Raw genomic sequence first — 14,575 nt, 5'->3', positions numbered from 1 at the left:
GGTACTCGGGTAAAATTTGAGACAGCCAATATTACCATCCTGCCAGAGTTACTCTTCCCTTTCATTCATGAGGTAGAGAAACTTATTAATTAATGACTTTAAAAACAAATAACATCAGATGCATAATAAGGTTCCCATAGTATCCAGGCCAAGTTTCAGGTATCTAAGTTTCAATCTTTATAGCATAGTTGGCACATGCACACATGCTTGCTGTCCTTTATCATTATAGATACGATCAGAGTCTGGCTTGATCTCTCAAAGTGAATTTGCTTTTGAATGCACCTAAAAACATACCTGTTTTTAACAATCCAATCAAATTCAATTCTGAGTGCCATTGATTTCAATAGCTTCAGCATGACCATTGCAAATCCCTTAGGTTTAAGGGATTAAAGTAATAATCCATTATTTAACTTTGTGGGATCATGCCCTTGACTTTTAATTCATGCTTTTACTAAATATTATAATTGTTTGACACACAGTATTACAGTCTAAGCAATTAGATTAATTTCTTAATTATACCATCTGCTAGTCAAAATTATATAAAAATTATAAAATAATTCAGTGATTAAAATGTTCAGAAAGCCTGAGTTCTTATTTCAAGTCAGGGGTTTTATTGCTACAAAAAAGTCTTCAAAGATTTCAAGATATTTATATCTTCCATGATTATGTAACACAAACTAAAGTTTCAGAGAAGTACAGAATCTTTTCTCCTGCCTACATATCGAAATATAATTTTTCCTTCTCTACATATGGAAAATTAGAGTTCAGCTATTGTGCAAAGTTTCTGCACACTAATACTCTATCATTTTCTAATAACTGAAAAGAAGACAGGAAATTTGATTGACATTAAACTGGAACATTAGCTATTTGAAAGCAAAAAGGGCGGGGGGGGGGGGGGACAAATTCAAGTATACATGAATGAGATGTAAGCTAGGAATAACTGACTAAGAAAAGGATCTTGGGGTTGTGGTAGATAGCCAAATGAAAATGTCAGCTTCTTGTGCAACTGTTTAAAATAAAATAAAATAAAATTTGTTGGGCATAATTAGAAAAGGAATCAGAAATCAAACTGCCAATATCACACTGCCCTTACATAAATCCATTATGTGACTGCATACAGAATACTGTGCAGAATTCTAGACATGGCAGCTAAGAGATACTGTAGAACTGGGAAAAGTGCAGAAAAGGACTTTCTGGTCAAAAAGGTTGGGAAGGTAGCACAGTAAGCTGGGGCATCCAATCTGAGTAGGACACTCCAGATAGTAGTCTGAGCTTTAAAAGAACTTTAAAAATGGCAGGACCTATTTGGGGGACAGAGTTTAGAACTTTCGATAGCAGATTCACAGCCTCTCTGACATCACCGCCGACAGCTTTCCCTCCAAGTTGGCTTACAGAAAATGAAGAAGAACAAGGCAGTCCCCTGCTTACTAGCTCATAGTCTAAACTGCAGCACACACACACACACACAGAGGAAAGAGGAGGAAATAGGGGGGAAATAAACCGAGTTACCAGTTCTTAAAGTTACTTTAGTTATTAATAATCTGCTGAAACTGAATCAGGGAGAGGAGAAGCCAAATGGAGCTTCAGCAGAGCCAATGGACTGAAAGCCTTGCTTTTCTTGCACATTTGTTCTGAAAAAGGATATTAAAGCCATGATTGTTTTTGGGCCCCAAACCAACATGCTTAAATTACAATAAACAGGCTTTTAATTGCATATTAATTAAACAGCTTCTACTTATACATTTTTCACTAAGGATAGTCTACAAACTCACAGGGCAGTCCACTCTACTATTGATGGTACTGTCAGGAACTTCATGGCAGTACCACCAATAGTAGAATGCACGGCCCTGTGAGTTGGTGGACTATCCTTTCTAAAGTGTGTTTACATAGAGGTTGTTTGGCTACTTGGCAGGGATGCTGTAGCCATGGATTTCTTGTGCTACCAGGCAGGAGGGCTAAATGACTTTTGAGGTCTCTTCCAGCTTCTACATGTTGTTAGATGTGCTAAGCATAAAAAGACATTTTAATCTTGAAGACGTAATAGTATTCCAGCACTGTGACATGCTGATCAGCCAGAGCTAGGGAAGATGTCATCTCATCCCCCACTCACTCCTCTTCCCAGGCACAATACAACCATACAAGTGTAAGTGCCTTTTGTACTTATATCCAGTCTGTGATGGACTGCCTTTTGAGTGTTTCTCTGTGGATGACCGCTCACTGTTTTAAGCTGAACATGGATAAATTAGAGACCCTGGTGTTTCAACCTGACCACCCAGCAGCCCCATTTTAATTAACTTCACTGTGTTTGCAGGGTTACAGACTGAACCCGTCTCTGTTGTCAGGAACCCTAAGTCCTGCTGGATGATCATTTGTACCTACACTCCTTTATTGGGGCAGCTGCTAAAGCATGTAACTTCCATCTTTTGAACATCCATAGGATCTGTAGGTGTTTGACCATTGAGACTGACCATTTACTTGTCCAGGCCTTGGTTATTTCACTCTTGACTATTATAATAGTCTACTGGCAGGTTTGTTTTCTTGCTCTCTTACGCTTCTGATTTAATCCAGAACAGTGCTGTTCAGGTTGTTTTACATCTCCCTAAATACTCACATGTCGCTTCCCCTTGTAGATCCCTCTACTGGCTACCAGTTTGTGCCAGGGTTCATTACAAGGTTTTGGTCCTGGTATTTAAGGCCCTGTACTCTTTAACCTCCCCCAGTATCTGGCATCTTGGCAAGCATTGTATGCATTATCCAGCAGGTATCCAAATTGTCAGAAAAACTGTCTCTGTTCATTTAAATTATTATTGTATAGTGAGTAGATATATGGTACACAGATGCACAGTATTTTTGATCAAGGCTGCCATTTTGAAGTGTTGTTATGGACAGTATTCAGGCTCAAGGCCTCTGCTGTGTTTTGAGTGGAAGAAACACTATTATCCTCAAAGAGGTTTCTCAGTTGTTTTCATTGTTACCAAGGTTGCTGCTTTCGGTTTTTTTCTATTTTTCATTCATTCATTCACTCACTCAGTCTGACTTTTGGAATAAATTAAATGGATTTAATGAATCTTCTGTTCTGAATTGTCAGTGATTTGTTGCTGGGTTCACAAAGAATGCTTTTATGGGGGCACTATGCAATGTAACCTTTGCCAAATTACAATATTTGACACTTACTTGTAATAGGAAGGGTTTGTTTCTGTATGCTGAAGCTCTATGAAAGAGGCAAGCAGAATCCTTCACCTTGTCTATATGTGCCAGGTAAGTCTTAGTCAATTAGTTATGATGTAAAAAAAAGAGGAGGAGTTTCTATTGCAGCATGAAACAAAGTTTATATTTTTGTCAGCACAGTTCTTTTGCATGCAATACAGTTGGTCCTCCATATCCACATATGTATGGTTGTGAAAGCCAAACAGTGAAGAAAGCTGACAGGGGAAACATCTACTCATTTGAGATGTGGAGAAGAAGTCTGAGAATACCGTGGACCACTAAAAAGACCAAAAGACCTAGAGCAAATCAGGCCCGAACTCTCCCTGGAAGTACAGATGACAATACTGAGGCTGTCATATTTTGGCTGTATCATGAGAAGAAAGAACTAATTAGAAAAGACTATGATGCTTGGCAAAGTAGAGGGCAATAGACAAAGAGGAAGACTGCATTCCAGGTGGATAGATTCAATCAGTGAGGCCACGGCCATGGATCTACAGGAGCTCAGCAGGATGGTTGAGGGTAGGGTGACTTGGAGGTCTCTCATACATAGCGTCGCCATGGATCAAAGTCGACTCAAAGGCAATTAACAACAAACAACAAACATTAGAATCACATATGGCCAGTCATATTCTATTCACATTCTACCAGGAGAATTTTTGTCATGTAGGCTTGCCCCTAAAGAATAAAGAACACATTTTCACTTTGTATTTTTGAAATAAACTATTTCTCCAACGCATTCGTTTTGAATAAATTCTGATTTCAGAAGAGGTTCAGATGGATTACACATTAAACATCCATAAACAAAACAATGTTCCAATGGTCTAAATGCTTTCCCAAACACAGCCATAGAGGGTTTTTTTTTCCATAAGAAGGCAAGCTCAATGACCGCCCCATCCTTTAATAAAATTATAGTTGAATTATTGTGATTGTAATAATAAAGATTAAATTTAACAGAATTAGTTAAAATATGTCAGGCGGGTGACACTGCAGAAGCTACTGTCAAAAAAACAGAGTTCGAATGTTTCTGCCAAGTTCTAGGCAAAAATAAATCAAGCAACGCTTCCCTCCTTTGCAATTAACTAAATGAAATCTGCATCATTTTGGCATGGAGACAGACTGTCCCTTTTGCTTATGCAAGCAGAGGGATTTTGTTCTAGCTAATAGTTCCCCTGTCCCTACTTGTTCCATACTCATTTCCTAGTTCTTTGTGTATTTAATGCTTTTTATGACACATTAAACAATTAAGATGTCCATTAATGTCTCATAATTTATATAGGTGATGCAACAATTACTATTTACCTTTCTTATGATGAAATTGCAGGTGCCTCGACTGTGAACTTCACTGCAGTATTTGCCACTATCAGTTCTCAGAGCCATTACATTTATATAACAATATCCTTGAGCTCAGATACTTACTTCATTGTCAGACAGGACTCACTTGCGTGATCAAAACTCATCAAAATGTATATATAAATCTAATGCCCTTCCAACTGCAAATGAATCTTTAGAATGGTTTACTGTAATTCACAAGCCCCTGAAAAGAAATAAAACACAGTTCTTGATTTATGAAAACACTCTTCATTCAGAATAAGTTGAAGTAGATCTCACAACCATGATAGCAAGAAGAAGAGGAAGGACATTGCAATGAGCAGAGCTTGGAAATATTACTTTTTTGGACAAACAGAAATCCCAACAGTGAGTAGCCAAGTTGTTTGGGGGGATTCTAGGAATTATAGTAGAAAGTAACATTTTTAAGTCCTACAGGTAATCATAGAATCGTAGAGTTGGAAGAGACCACAAGGGCCATCCAGTCCAACCCCCTGCCATGCAGGAAATCTAAATCAAAGCATCCCTGACAGATGGCCATCCAGCCTCTGTTTGAAGACCTCTAAGGAAGGAGACTCCACCACACTCTGGGGGAGTTTGTTCCACTGCTGAACAGCCCTTATTGTCAGGAAGTTCCTCCTAATGTTCAGGCGGAATCTCTTTTCCTGTAGCTTGCATCCATTGCTCCGGGTCCTAGTTTCTGGAGCAGCAGAAAACAAGCTTGCTCCCTCCTCAACATGACATCCCTTCAAATATTTAAACAGGGATATCATGTCACCTCTTAACCTTCTCTTCTCCAGGCTAAACATCCCCAGCTCCCCAAGTCTTTCCTCACAGGACATGGTTTCCAGAACCTTCACCATTTTAGTCGCCCTCCTTTGGACACGCTCCAGTTTCTCAATGTCCTTTTCGAATTGTAATAAATAATAAATAATAATAAATAAATGTTTTATTTGTATACCGCCCTTCCGTAGGATCAGGGCGGTTCACAACATTAAAATACATACATAAAATTCCAATAAACAGATTTAAAATTACAAAACAATGCAAAAATAAAACAACAGCAAATGCCCCCAGGTTAGCAAACCAGTGCCTGTGCGGCCTTTACGGCAGGGGGGCCAATAGGGACTCAGTCGGGGAATGCGATTTTAAACAGGTGAGTCTTCAGCTCCCTTTTGAATTGGGCCAGGGAGGTGACTGAGCGGAGCTCTATGGGCAGCGTATTCCAAAGGGCCGGGGCGGCGATGGAGAAAGACCTCCTGGAAGTGGAGGATAACCTCGCCCCGGGAACCCTAAGGAGTTGCTGCCCAGATGTTCTGAGGGTGCGAGGCGGAATGTATGGGGAGAGGCGGTCCTTCAGGTATCCTGGGCCCAAGCCATTTAGGACTTTATAGGTCATTACCAGCACCTTGTATTGCGCCCGGAAGCGAATGGGCAGCCAATGGAGGTTTTTTAAAACCGGTGTTATATGGCTGGCCCTGGACGTGCCAGTGACCAGCCTTGCAGCCATGTTCTGCACCAATTGAAGCTTCCGGGTTTGGTACAAGGGCTGTCCCATGTAGAGTCCATTGCAGAAATCCAATCTCGAGGTTACCAGGGCATGTACCACAGTTTCAAGGTCCCTCTGGGCCAGGTATGGGCGCAGCTGGCGAAGAAGCCGAAGCTGATAACAGGTGCTCTTGACCGTCGCATTCACCTGAGCAGTCAGGTGAAGCGACGAGTCAAGAAGCACCCCCAGACTGCGCACGGAGTCCTTCACAGGGAGCGTGACCCCGTTCAGGACAGGTGGAACCACCGCCATTCCTGGACCAGGGGAACCTATCACAAGTACCTCCGTTTTCTCTGGATTCAGCTTGAGTCGGTTTTCCCTCATCCAGCCCATTACTGACTCCAGACAGGCCACGAGAGGAGAGACGCCATCCTCAGTCACTGCATCAGTCGGAGACATAGAGAAGACTATTTGGGTGTCATCAGCGTACTGATAACCCCGCGCCCCATGTCTCCGGATGATCTCTCCCAGCGGTTTCATGTAAATGTTAAATAGCATGGGAGACAGAACTGGACACAATATTCTAGATGGGGCCTGACCAGAGCAGAATACAATGGTACTATTACTTCTCTTGATCTAGACGCTATGGCTCAATTTGGATGGGCCTTTGCGCTGCCTAATTTGGTGTCATCTGCAAATTTGATAAGTATGCCCCCAATTTTGTCCTCCAAGTCAATGATAAAGATGTTGAATAGCACTGGGCCCAGGACAGAACCCTGTGGGACCCCACTGGTCACTTCTGTCCAGGATAAAAAGGAGCCATTGTTGAGCACCCTTTGGGCTCAGCCGGTCAACCAATTACAAATCCATGTAACAGTTACCTTGTCTAGCCCGCATTCTACAAGCTTGTTTGCAAAAAGGTGATGAAGCAGATTACGAGTTTTTGCTGTGTTTGATACAGACACAAAAATGAAACTTATCATTTATTTTTTTAAATATTCTCTCAAACATTTATTTAAAATATTTATAGCCAACATTATAATGCCAAAATTTTTCAAGACAGCTTGAGAGGCAAACCTGAAACATAATGCAAAGCTGAAACTTAATAATCAGTTTCAATGGACAAGTGAGCTAGCATTTAACTATTACAGGTTGGCCTTCACAGAGTCCCACTTTCCTAGCAGCAATATATCAAGTAGTGCCAGAAGGGTGTGATGTTTTTGAATGTTGGACTAGAACTTTGGAGACCAGGATTTGAATCTCTGCTCAGCCATAGAAACCCACTTGGGCATGCCACACTTTTTCAGCCTCAGAGCTGAGCAGAGATTCAAATCCTGGTCTCCAAAATTCTTCATAAATATTGCCAAAAAACCCCCTATGATACGGTAACCTTAGCATCACCATAAGTAAAAAATGACTTGAAAGCACACAACAATATAATGTGTACATGTCCTTGTTTACTTATCCTGTTTGTTGATTATTACAATTTTTTGCATTTTTTTTGGCACAACCATCCTCCTCTTTCGTTGTTTTCTTACTGAAAAAATAGCATTACAGAACTGTTCAAGATATGTGTCCTAATAAATCATTAAGGTGGTAAATATGAATTGATGGTAGATCCCTATTTTACCAAACTTTAAAATATTTTTCTTGTTACTGTTGAATGCAGATAAAGGCATGTGAACTGCTACTCTAGCAATTCTGAAGTGAGTCTTAATTTAACTTTTTTTTTTTTTATCATGATGGTATTTAGATGCATTTAACTGCAGCGGGTGAAGAAGTCTTTGCCCTCTGAAAGAAACTCTTTTCTTAAATAAGATAATGACACTTTGGTGTTCATTTCATGTATACTTCTAAAATTGGTAAAAAAACTCATACTAAATGTATCCTTTCCTGTTCTGATTTCCCCCCCCCCCCAAAAGTTTAATAAATAGTATGATAGTACATGTAACTAAGAGCCAGAGTGGGTTAGTAGTTTGAGCATTGGACTATGACTCTGAAGGCCAGGGTTCAAATCCTGCTCAGCCATGGAAACCCAATGGGTAACCCTCAGCAGATCACATTCTCTCAGCCTCAGATTAAAAGAAAGGCAAATCTTCTTGGAACAAAACTTGTCAAGAAACCCCCATGATAGGGTCATGATAAGTCAGAAACGATTTAAAGGCACAAAAAACCACTCAATTAATTAATGACAAGAATTGTTTACAATATCTAGAGAAAGACAGTTCAGATGGTGTGGGATCAGGAAACCAGGTCTCACAATGAAAGACTGAAAGAGCTAGCTATGTCTGGATCAGAGAAGATTAAGCTTTTGAAATATTTGAAGAGTTGTTACACAGAAGATAGAGCACAGAAGATAGAGCTCCAGAGGACAGGACCAGAACCAGTGGGTGGAAATGCAGAGAAGTAAACCTCAGTTGAACTTCCTAATGGTACAGGCTGTTCCAACAGTGGAACAAACTGCCTCAGGACATGGTTTATTTTTCACCACTTGAAGCATACAGTTGGCCTTCTGCATCCACAGATTCTACCATCCACAGCTTGAAAAAATATTTTTAATTATTTTACTAAAAAGCAAACCTTGATTTTGCCATTTTATATAAGGGATATCATTTAACAAGGCTGTTGTATATAATGGGACTTGAGCATCCATGGATTTGGGTATCCATGGGAGTCCTGGAATCAAACCCCAATGGTTACCAAGGGCCTGCTGTAACCAAAGGTTTTATAGCCATGCTTGAAGAATGCTGAAGTTTCATCCTGCATGAGCATTTGATATTCTAGTAGTCAACAGAAACCATCTACTGTAAAAGCTGTACTTTTGCCAGCTCAGTCAGTTCAATCTTCTATCAGTTCTGTTCCTAGGTTGGTAAACAAATAAGTATCTGGACAAGGACTTGAAGAGGAATACAATTCCTATAAACAACAGCTGTTGCTTGGAAACTCCAGGTAGACACAGCTGAATTCCCAATTCATTTATGCAAATCTCAGTAACACAATTCAGATTGGCACCTTAATCATGATCAGATCATGGATTAGCAGCTTGGTGAAAATGGATACTTGGCATCTGTGTAATGTGCTGCAGACATGAAAAAGATGGATTCCAGGCTAAAGATTATTAGAAAATAAAATGGGCATATTTGTAATGTGTTTATATAAAAATATAGAGCAGGCTGTATTTGGAATAAATGCATTTATTGTATTTGGAATACAATAAAATGCAGGATATTCTGCATTTGTAATATACATCAGAATATATCATGCTGATGAGCCCATCTTTTTTTTTTTAAAGGTGTAACAAAGGATTGTCAAAATTAGCAAACTCTGCTTCTCTTGATGCACCTTTTGGGTTGGAGCACTTTCCATCTTTTTGAAAATAACTTCTCTTATTTCTTTTAAAAAATTTAAGTTATTGCAATCTATAGCCAGAGTTATGTAAACTAAAGGGTTTTTTTTGTTTTTGTTTTGTTTTGTTTTGTTTTGGGTGGTTTTAGTTCAGATCCAAATGGGTTAGTGACCACCCAAGTTCAGTATTAGAGCAAAAGTAGTCTGTGTTCCATATTACTGATTTAAAATAAATCTTCTTCTGTTCCAACTTCCTTTTATCTATCTAATCCCCTCACTTTTTTAAAAACACATTTCCTCTTTTTCAGATGAAATTATGATGGGAACATAATATCCTTCCATATATAACATATCCAAAGGCACATGACAATGTCCATCTTGTTTATCCACAATGCATTGTATTCAATGGGATACGCATGCAGATTAAAATCTACATACCTACCCACATTCTGGCATGTGCATAAATATAACTTTAAGCACAGCAAGAACTGGATATAGGTGACAGGTTTTCATTGTGCTTCCAGTCTGTAAACACACAGGTGCTTTTATATTCTATCTCTTTTTCTGATAGAAGAATTAAGACCCAGAAATCCTTTTATCAAAATTTTTGTGCAATCCTCCTGCTATATAATAGAAACTCTAATCCAGGCCCCTCATTTTCTTTCCTCTCAGTTATAGAGCTTGTCAGCTTGCATTACAGATGAATAACAGAGAAGCATAAAGACATACCCTTGGGTAGGAAACTTGCTCAGCTTTGTAGGATGGTCAGGCTTAATCATACAAAATAATTAGAACAGTATGTGATAATAACTATAACATTTTATAAACCTGACTGGCATGAACTAGGTCCCACTAAGCAGTACCAACAATGTACATTAAAAACAAAAAAAGCTGAGACTGTATGATTATGCCAGAATAACACAGAAGGCATTTGTTAACCTGGGGGAAAGTGGCCCGATTCTTTATTATGTGCAGTTTATAAAGAATCAATATATGTTTTTGACTATCAGAGCATATCCTGAAGACTTAATTAATGCAGGTGCAGTAATGCAGGTTAACTAGGCTGTTAACCGGGTAAATTTGCAGGTATCTCATAATTTCATTATTTATACTGAAATTACGACATATAAGTCTTGTTCCTTTCTATGTATCCACGGCTGTATGTGTATGTGACTACCAGTCAGATGTAATGAAAGATTTTCCCACAGTTTCACCTGTTGGAAGAGCTTTGCTATCTTACAAATCTGTAAGAAATTATTGATGACCTTGGTCTATGGCAATCCTATGAATGAGACCTTCAAATTACCCTATCGTCAACACCCTGGTAGGCACATAACACTAAAGTGCAGTATAGCATTAAACATAAGAGACTTCATGCACTTGATCTTCTTCCTCCAGCATAGCCATAACATTCAAAGTTTCTATGAATTGCAATCTCATGTTAAGTCTGAACAGGGAAAGGTAGGTAGTTTTAACTCTCTGAACAAATCAGGATAATTAACCATGGTTTGAAATTGTCTTGTTTGGAAAACATAGTTAAAATAACTACAGTTTGTCCAAGTTGTGACACGATAGCAAACCACAATTAATTGAAAAGAGAACCAAATGGCTATACATTTTCACAGTTGTGATTTGAGGAGAATAGTGGGAGCCGTGCTCATACTGACGTGGAAAGGAATAGAGCAGTAAGATAATTTGAAAATGAACAAGTTGTAAACATGCACTTGCATCCAGGTGGGCTCTGAGGATCTTTTCTTCCTTGAGTGATCTTGGTTGCATATATGTTCTGCAACTGACCCAGAGCTCTTGCTGCTTTGAACAGGAGCACAAGCAAAAGTCTATTTCCTCTGTCCTTTCTGCAGTCCAAGTGGCAACTGGTCATTTGGCCCCAGAGTTCTTTTGTGGGCAGAGGGACATGTTCCCTGCATTTCCATATTCCCTGGTCAACGGATAGGTCCAAGCTGGTTTTCCCCTTGCCAGAATGACAATACCTCTCTCAGTTGTCTTTCCAATAAGAGGCCATAAAGTGCTTTTTTTCTGTATTGTAGTCACACCACATCCTATAATTTACTTATGATTATGTGTGAACAGAAGCATAAGCTCACAATATGAAGTACTTAAGCATGGGTTGAATATGATACGATGCTTTAAAATTGAAGCAATAACACAATAATAAATAGTTGCCATAAATTCAGATCAAGAACTACATTGATCCCAAACTTTTATCAGAAGTACAATGTGTGCCTGTGCATTGCGCGCATGTGCATGCCTTCAATTTGCCTGTCAAGTTATGGTGACCCCATGAATTTCATAGGGTTTTCTTAAGCAAGGAATCCTCAGAGATGGTTTGCCAGTTCCCCCATCTGAAAAATAGCCTACAGCACCTGAACAAACCTGTTCAGCTCATCTTTATTACGGTCATAGACCAGCACATGGCTGACCTTGTTTAACTTCCATGAACAGATGGGATCTGGTATCTTTAGGATTTTAGGCAGGCCTCAAAAGGTCAGACCTCCAAAGAACTGTATGATTGATTTCTGCACACCAAAAAGTATTTGCTTGGTTCTCACTGGAGCTGCATTTGAGAATAGTTTGTGGTAGATTATACTGGAATAATGTATAACCTTCTGCAAATCATATGAGTTTGTGGGAACTTTATTTTAGAGTTCTCAGTTGCATAATACATTAAATATTTCTCTTAAGGTGACTGTAAGGAATGGTATAGTTACATTGGGATTTATAGTTTTGGAAAGCAGCACCACTCTTTGACAAAGAATGTTAAATAACTTGTAAAACAACAAATCCCAGGATTGCAAGATTAGCAGGTTGGCAGTTTGAGGCTCGGGTGCTGCAGGATGGGGAGAGCTCCTGTCACTAGTCCCAGCTTCTGCCAACCTAGCAGCTCAAAAGCATGCAAATGCAAGTAGAAAGATAGGTACCACTTCTCAGAGGGAATGTAATAGCGTTCGGTGGAGTCATGTTGGCCACATGACCACCAGAGCAGTCCTTGGACAACGCTAGCTTTTCGGTTTAGAAATGGAGATGAACATCACCCCCTACAATCGGTTATGACTAGACAGTCATGTCAAGAGACTACCTTTACCTTTACCTTTAGATGCACCCTTAGAGGTATGCATCTGCTCTTAAGCAACATTCAGGTTGAATATAAACTACTAGTCGTGAAATTTTGACCCTGATGTAACATGTTGCTTTCTTGCTAATTTTGTTTCCATGGTGACCAACATTCTTTTGATACATTTAGCAATACCAAACATTTTGCTTTTTGAATCTCGTCACACCATCTCAGTAGGTTAACATCAGATAAATTTTTGGTTGCTTTAGGGATTATGCATACCCCACCATAAAAGTACAGATGTCTTTTCTACCTTGAAACAGTTAGTTTGAACTCCTTTCCGGAGTTCTTACAAAGGTCTTGCATATGTGCATTTACTGATACAGTTTACCATTGCTCCACCTAGCTCAGTATTATCTATATGAGAGCTTAGCCACTTTGAGACCTAATATTATAATACATTCTAGAACATAAACATATAGGTAACATTTTTAGCATTTTTCACTTGGAAACGTCTGTGACCAAAATTGGGGGTTATTAGCAAATCAGGTTATGGAAACTACCAGTACAGTACGTTGTTAACATACCATGCATATACACATGGACATGGGTCATAATTATCCACATAACATTTTTTTAATGATCTAGACCAGTGATCTTCATGCAGAAATCTTGTCCATACATACTTCATTATAATATTTATCTGCAGCATTCTAGAATACTTCTTTAATTTGCTCCCTTGTTTCTGTCAATGTGTACTCTGCACATTGTGTAAACAATGTATAACGTGAAAACCACAAATTAAGCCTTTGCTAACTGCAGTGTACAGTTGATTATTTTCTGTTCTCCTTTTGGATTAACAACAGTCATAAGTAGCACAAGAAGCAAAAGAGAAGAGAGCTAAAATATACCTTTTAGGATTATTGAAGAGGCATGTTGATACTGTAGATAGCCTATTCGTAAAATACAAACAGTAATTATACATCTGAATGGGTTGGATACAAATGTACTCCCATATTGTTATAATCTATCTATATTGGCACCTTGTGCACCATTTCATGGAAAGGCAGAAGACAAATGCAACCAATAAAGAAATGGAGTTGGAGCCAGATTATTAAACTGGTCATACTGATGCTCCATTTAAAGTGATGCAAAATGTTTACTCTCAATTTTAATGGAGAATAAGTACAACTAACTTAGTAAGCATCCAAATTGTAATATATACTGTGTGTAGTGTCCACATATATGGTGTCAGCAGTATAAAATAAAATCAGAGTAAGGTGGCTAAGTACCTGTAATTCTCAATTATTTTAAAGCGTATCTAGAAAGAAGAGAGAAATTCAATGTCTTTTGAGTAAAGAAGCATGTACAGTATTGGTGAATTTGGCAGTCCATGTCTGTTCACTCAGGTATGGTGATCCATTTTTTGCTGTTGTTGACTCAGTGACAGGAAGCATGATTAGAGTTCTGGAAAATGCAACTGCCATTTGGAAATGTGTTTATGGCATAGGCACACACTGTCTTCAGCATACACAGTTTGCAGTCCAAACAGGGACATGGATGTGAAAACATGTCTCATGTGCAATGTCATCAGGGCATTTAGATGTTGGGTTGGAACTGAGTTTTATAACCATTTCAGGTATAGTCTCAAGTCAAGTTTATTGCTTATGGCCAATGGCTTTTGTATAAAACAACAATACATACAAAATGCATACATAGTGATTCTCTGGTGTAGAGGTTTCAGCATTGGGCTAGGACACTGGAAACCATGGAGTATATCACACGGAGCTTTTTTGGAGATTTTCCAGCTCAGTTCCGACGTGACTGCACTTCCAACAATGCGCATTCATGTCGTAATGTGAATGTGTTATCAGATGCCCTTCCTTTCTATGGGAGCTCCTTGTGAGGTGCTTCTGCAGTGATTCCAAAGTGACCCCTCATTTTGGTAAAACCAGAAAAAAAAGTGACTTCACAGAATTCGCTTCCAGGCTCACTTCAATTGCACTGCAAATTGGTCTGGTGTGGAAAACCACTCCGATGTCACCCCCCTTGGCCTCCTGTGTCCTGATCCATCATCCCCCTCCTCCTCCTTCATGCCATCTCGCCCCCTCTGCCACCCTGCAACCCTTCCCATC

The sequence above is a fragment of the Sceloporus occidentalis genome, unplaced genomic scaffold, assembly GCF_023333645.1.
Source record: "Sceloporus occidentalis isolate IW3139 unplaced genomic scaffold, rSceOcc1.0.p SCAF_1, whole genome shotgun sequence".
NCBI lineage: Eukaryota > Metazoa > Chordata > Lepidosauria > Squamata > Phrynosomatidae > Sceloporus > Sceloporus occidentalis.
The sequence above is the reverse complement of the archived record's forward strand: the minus strand, read 5'-3'. Positions refer to the sequence as shown.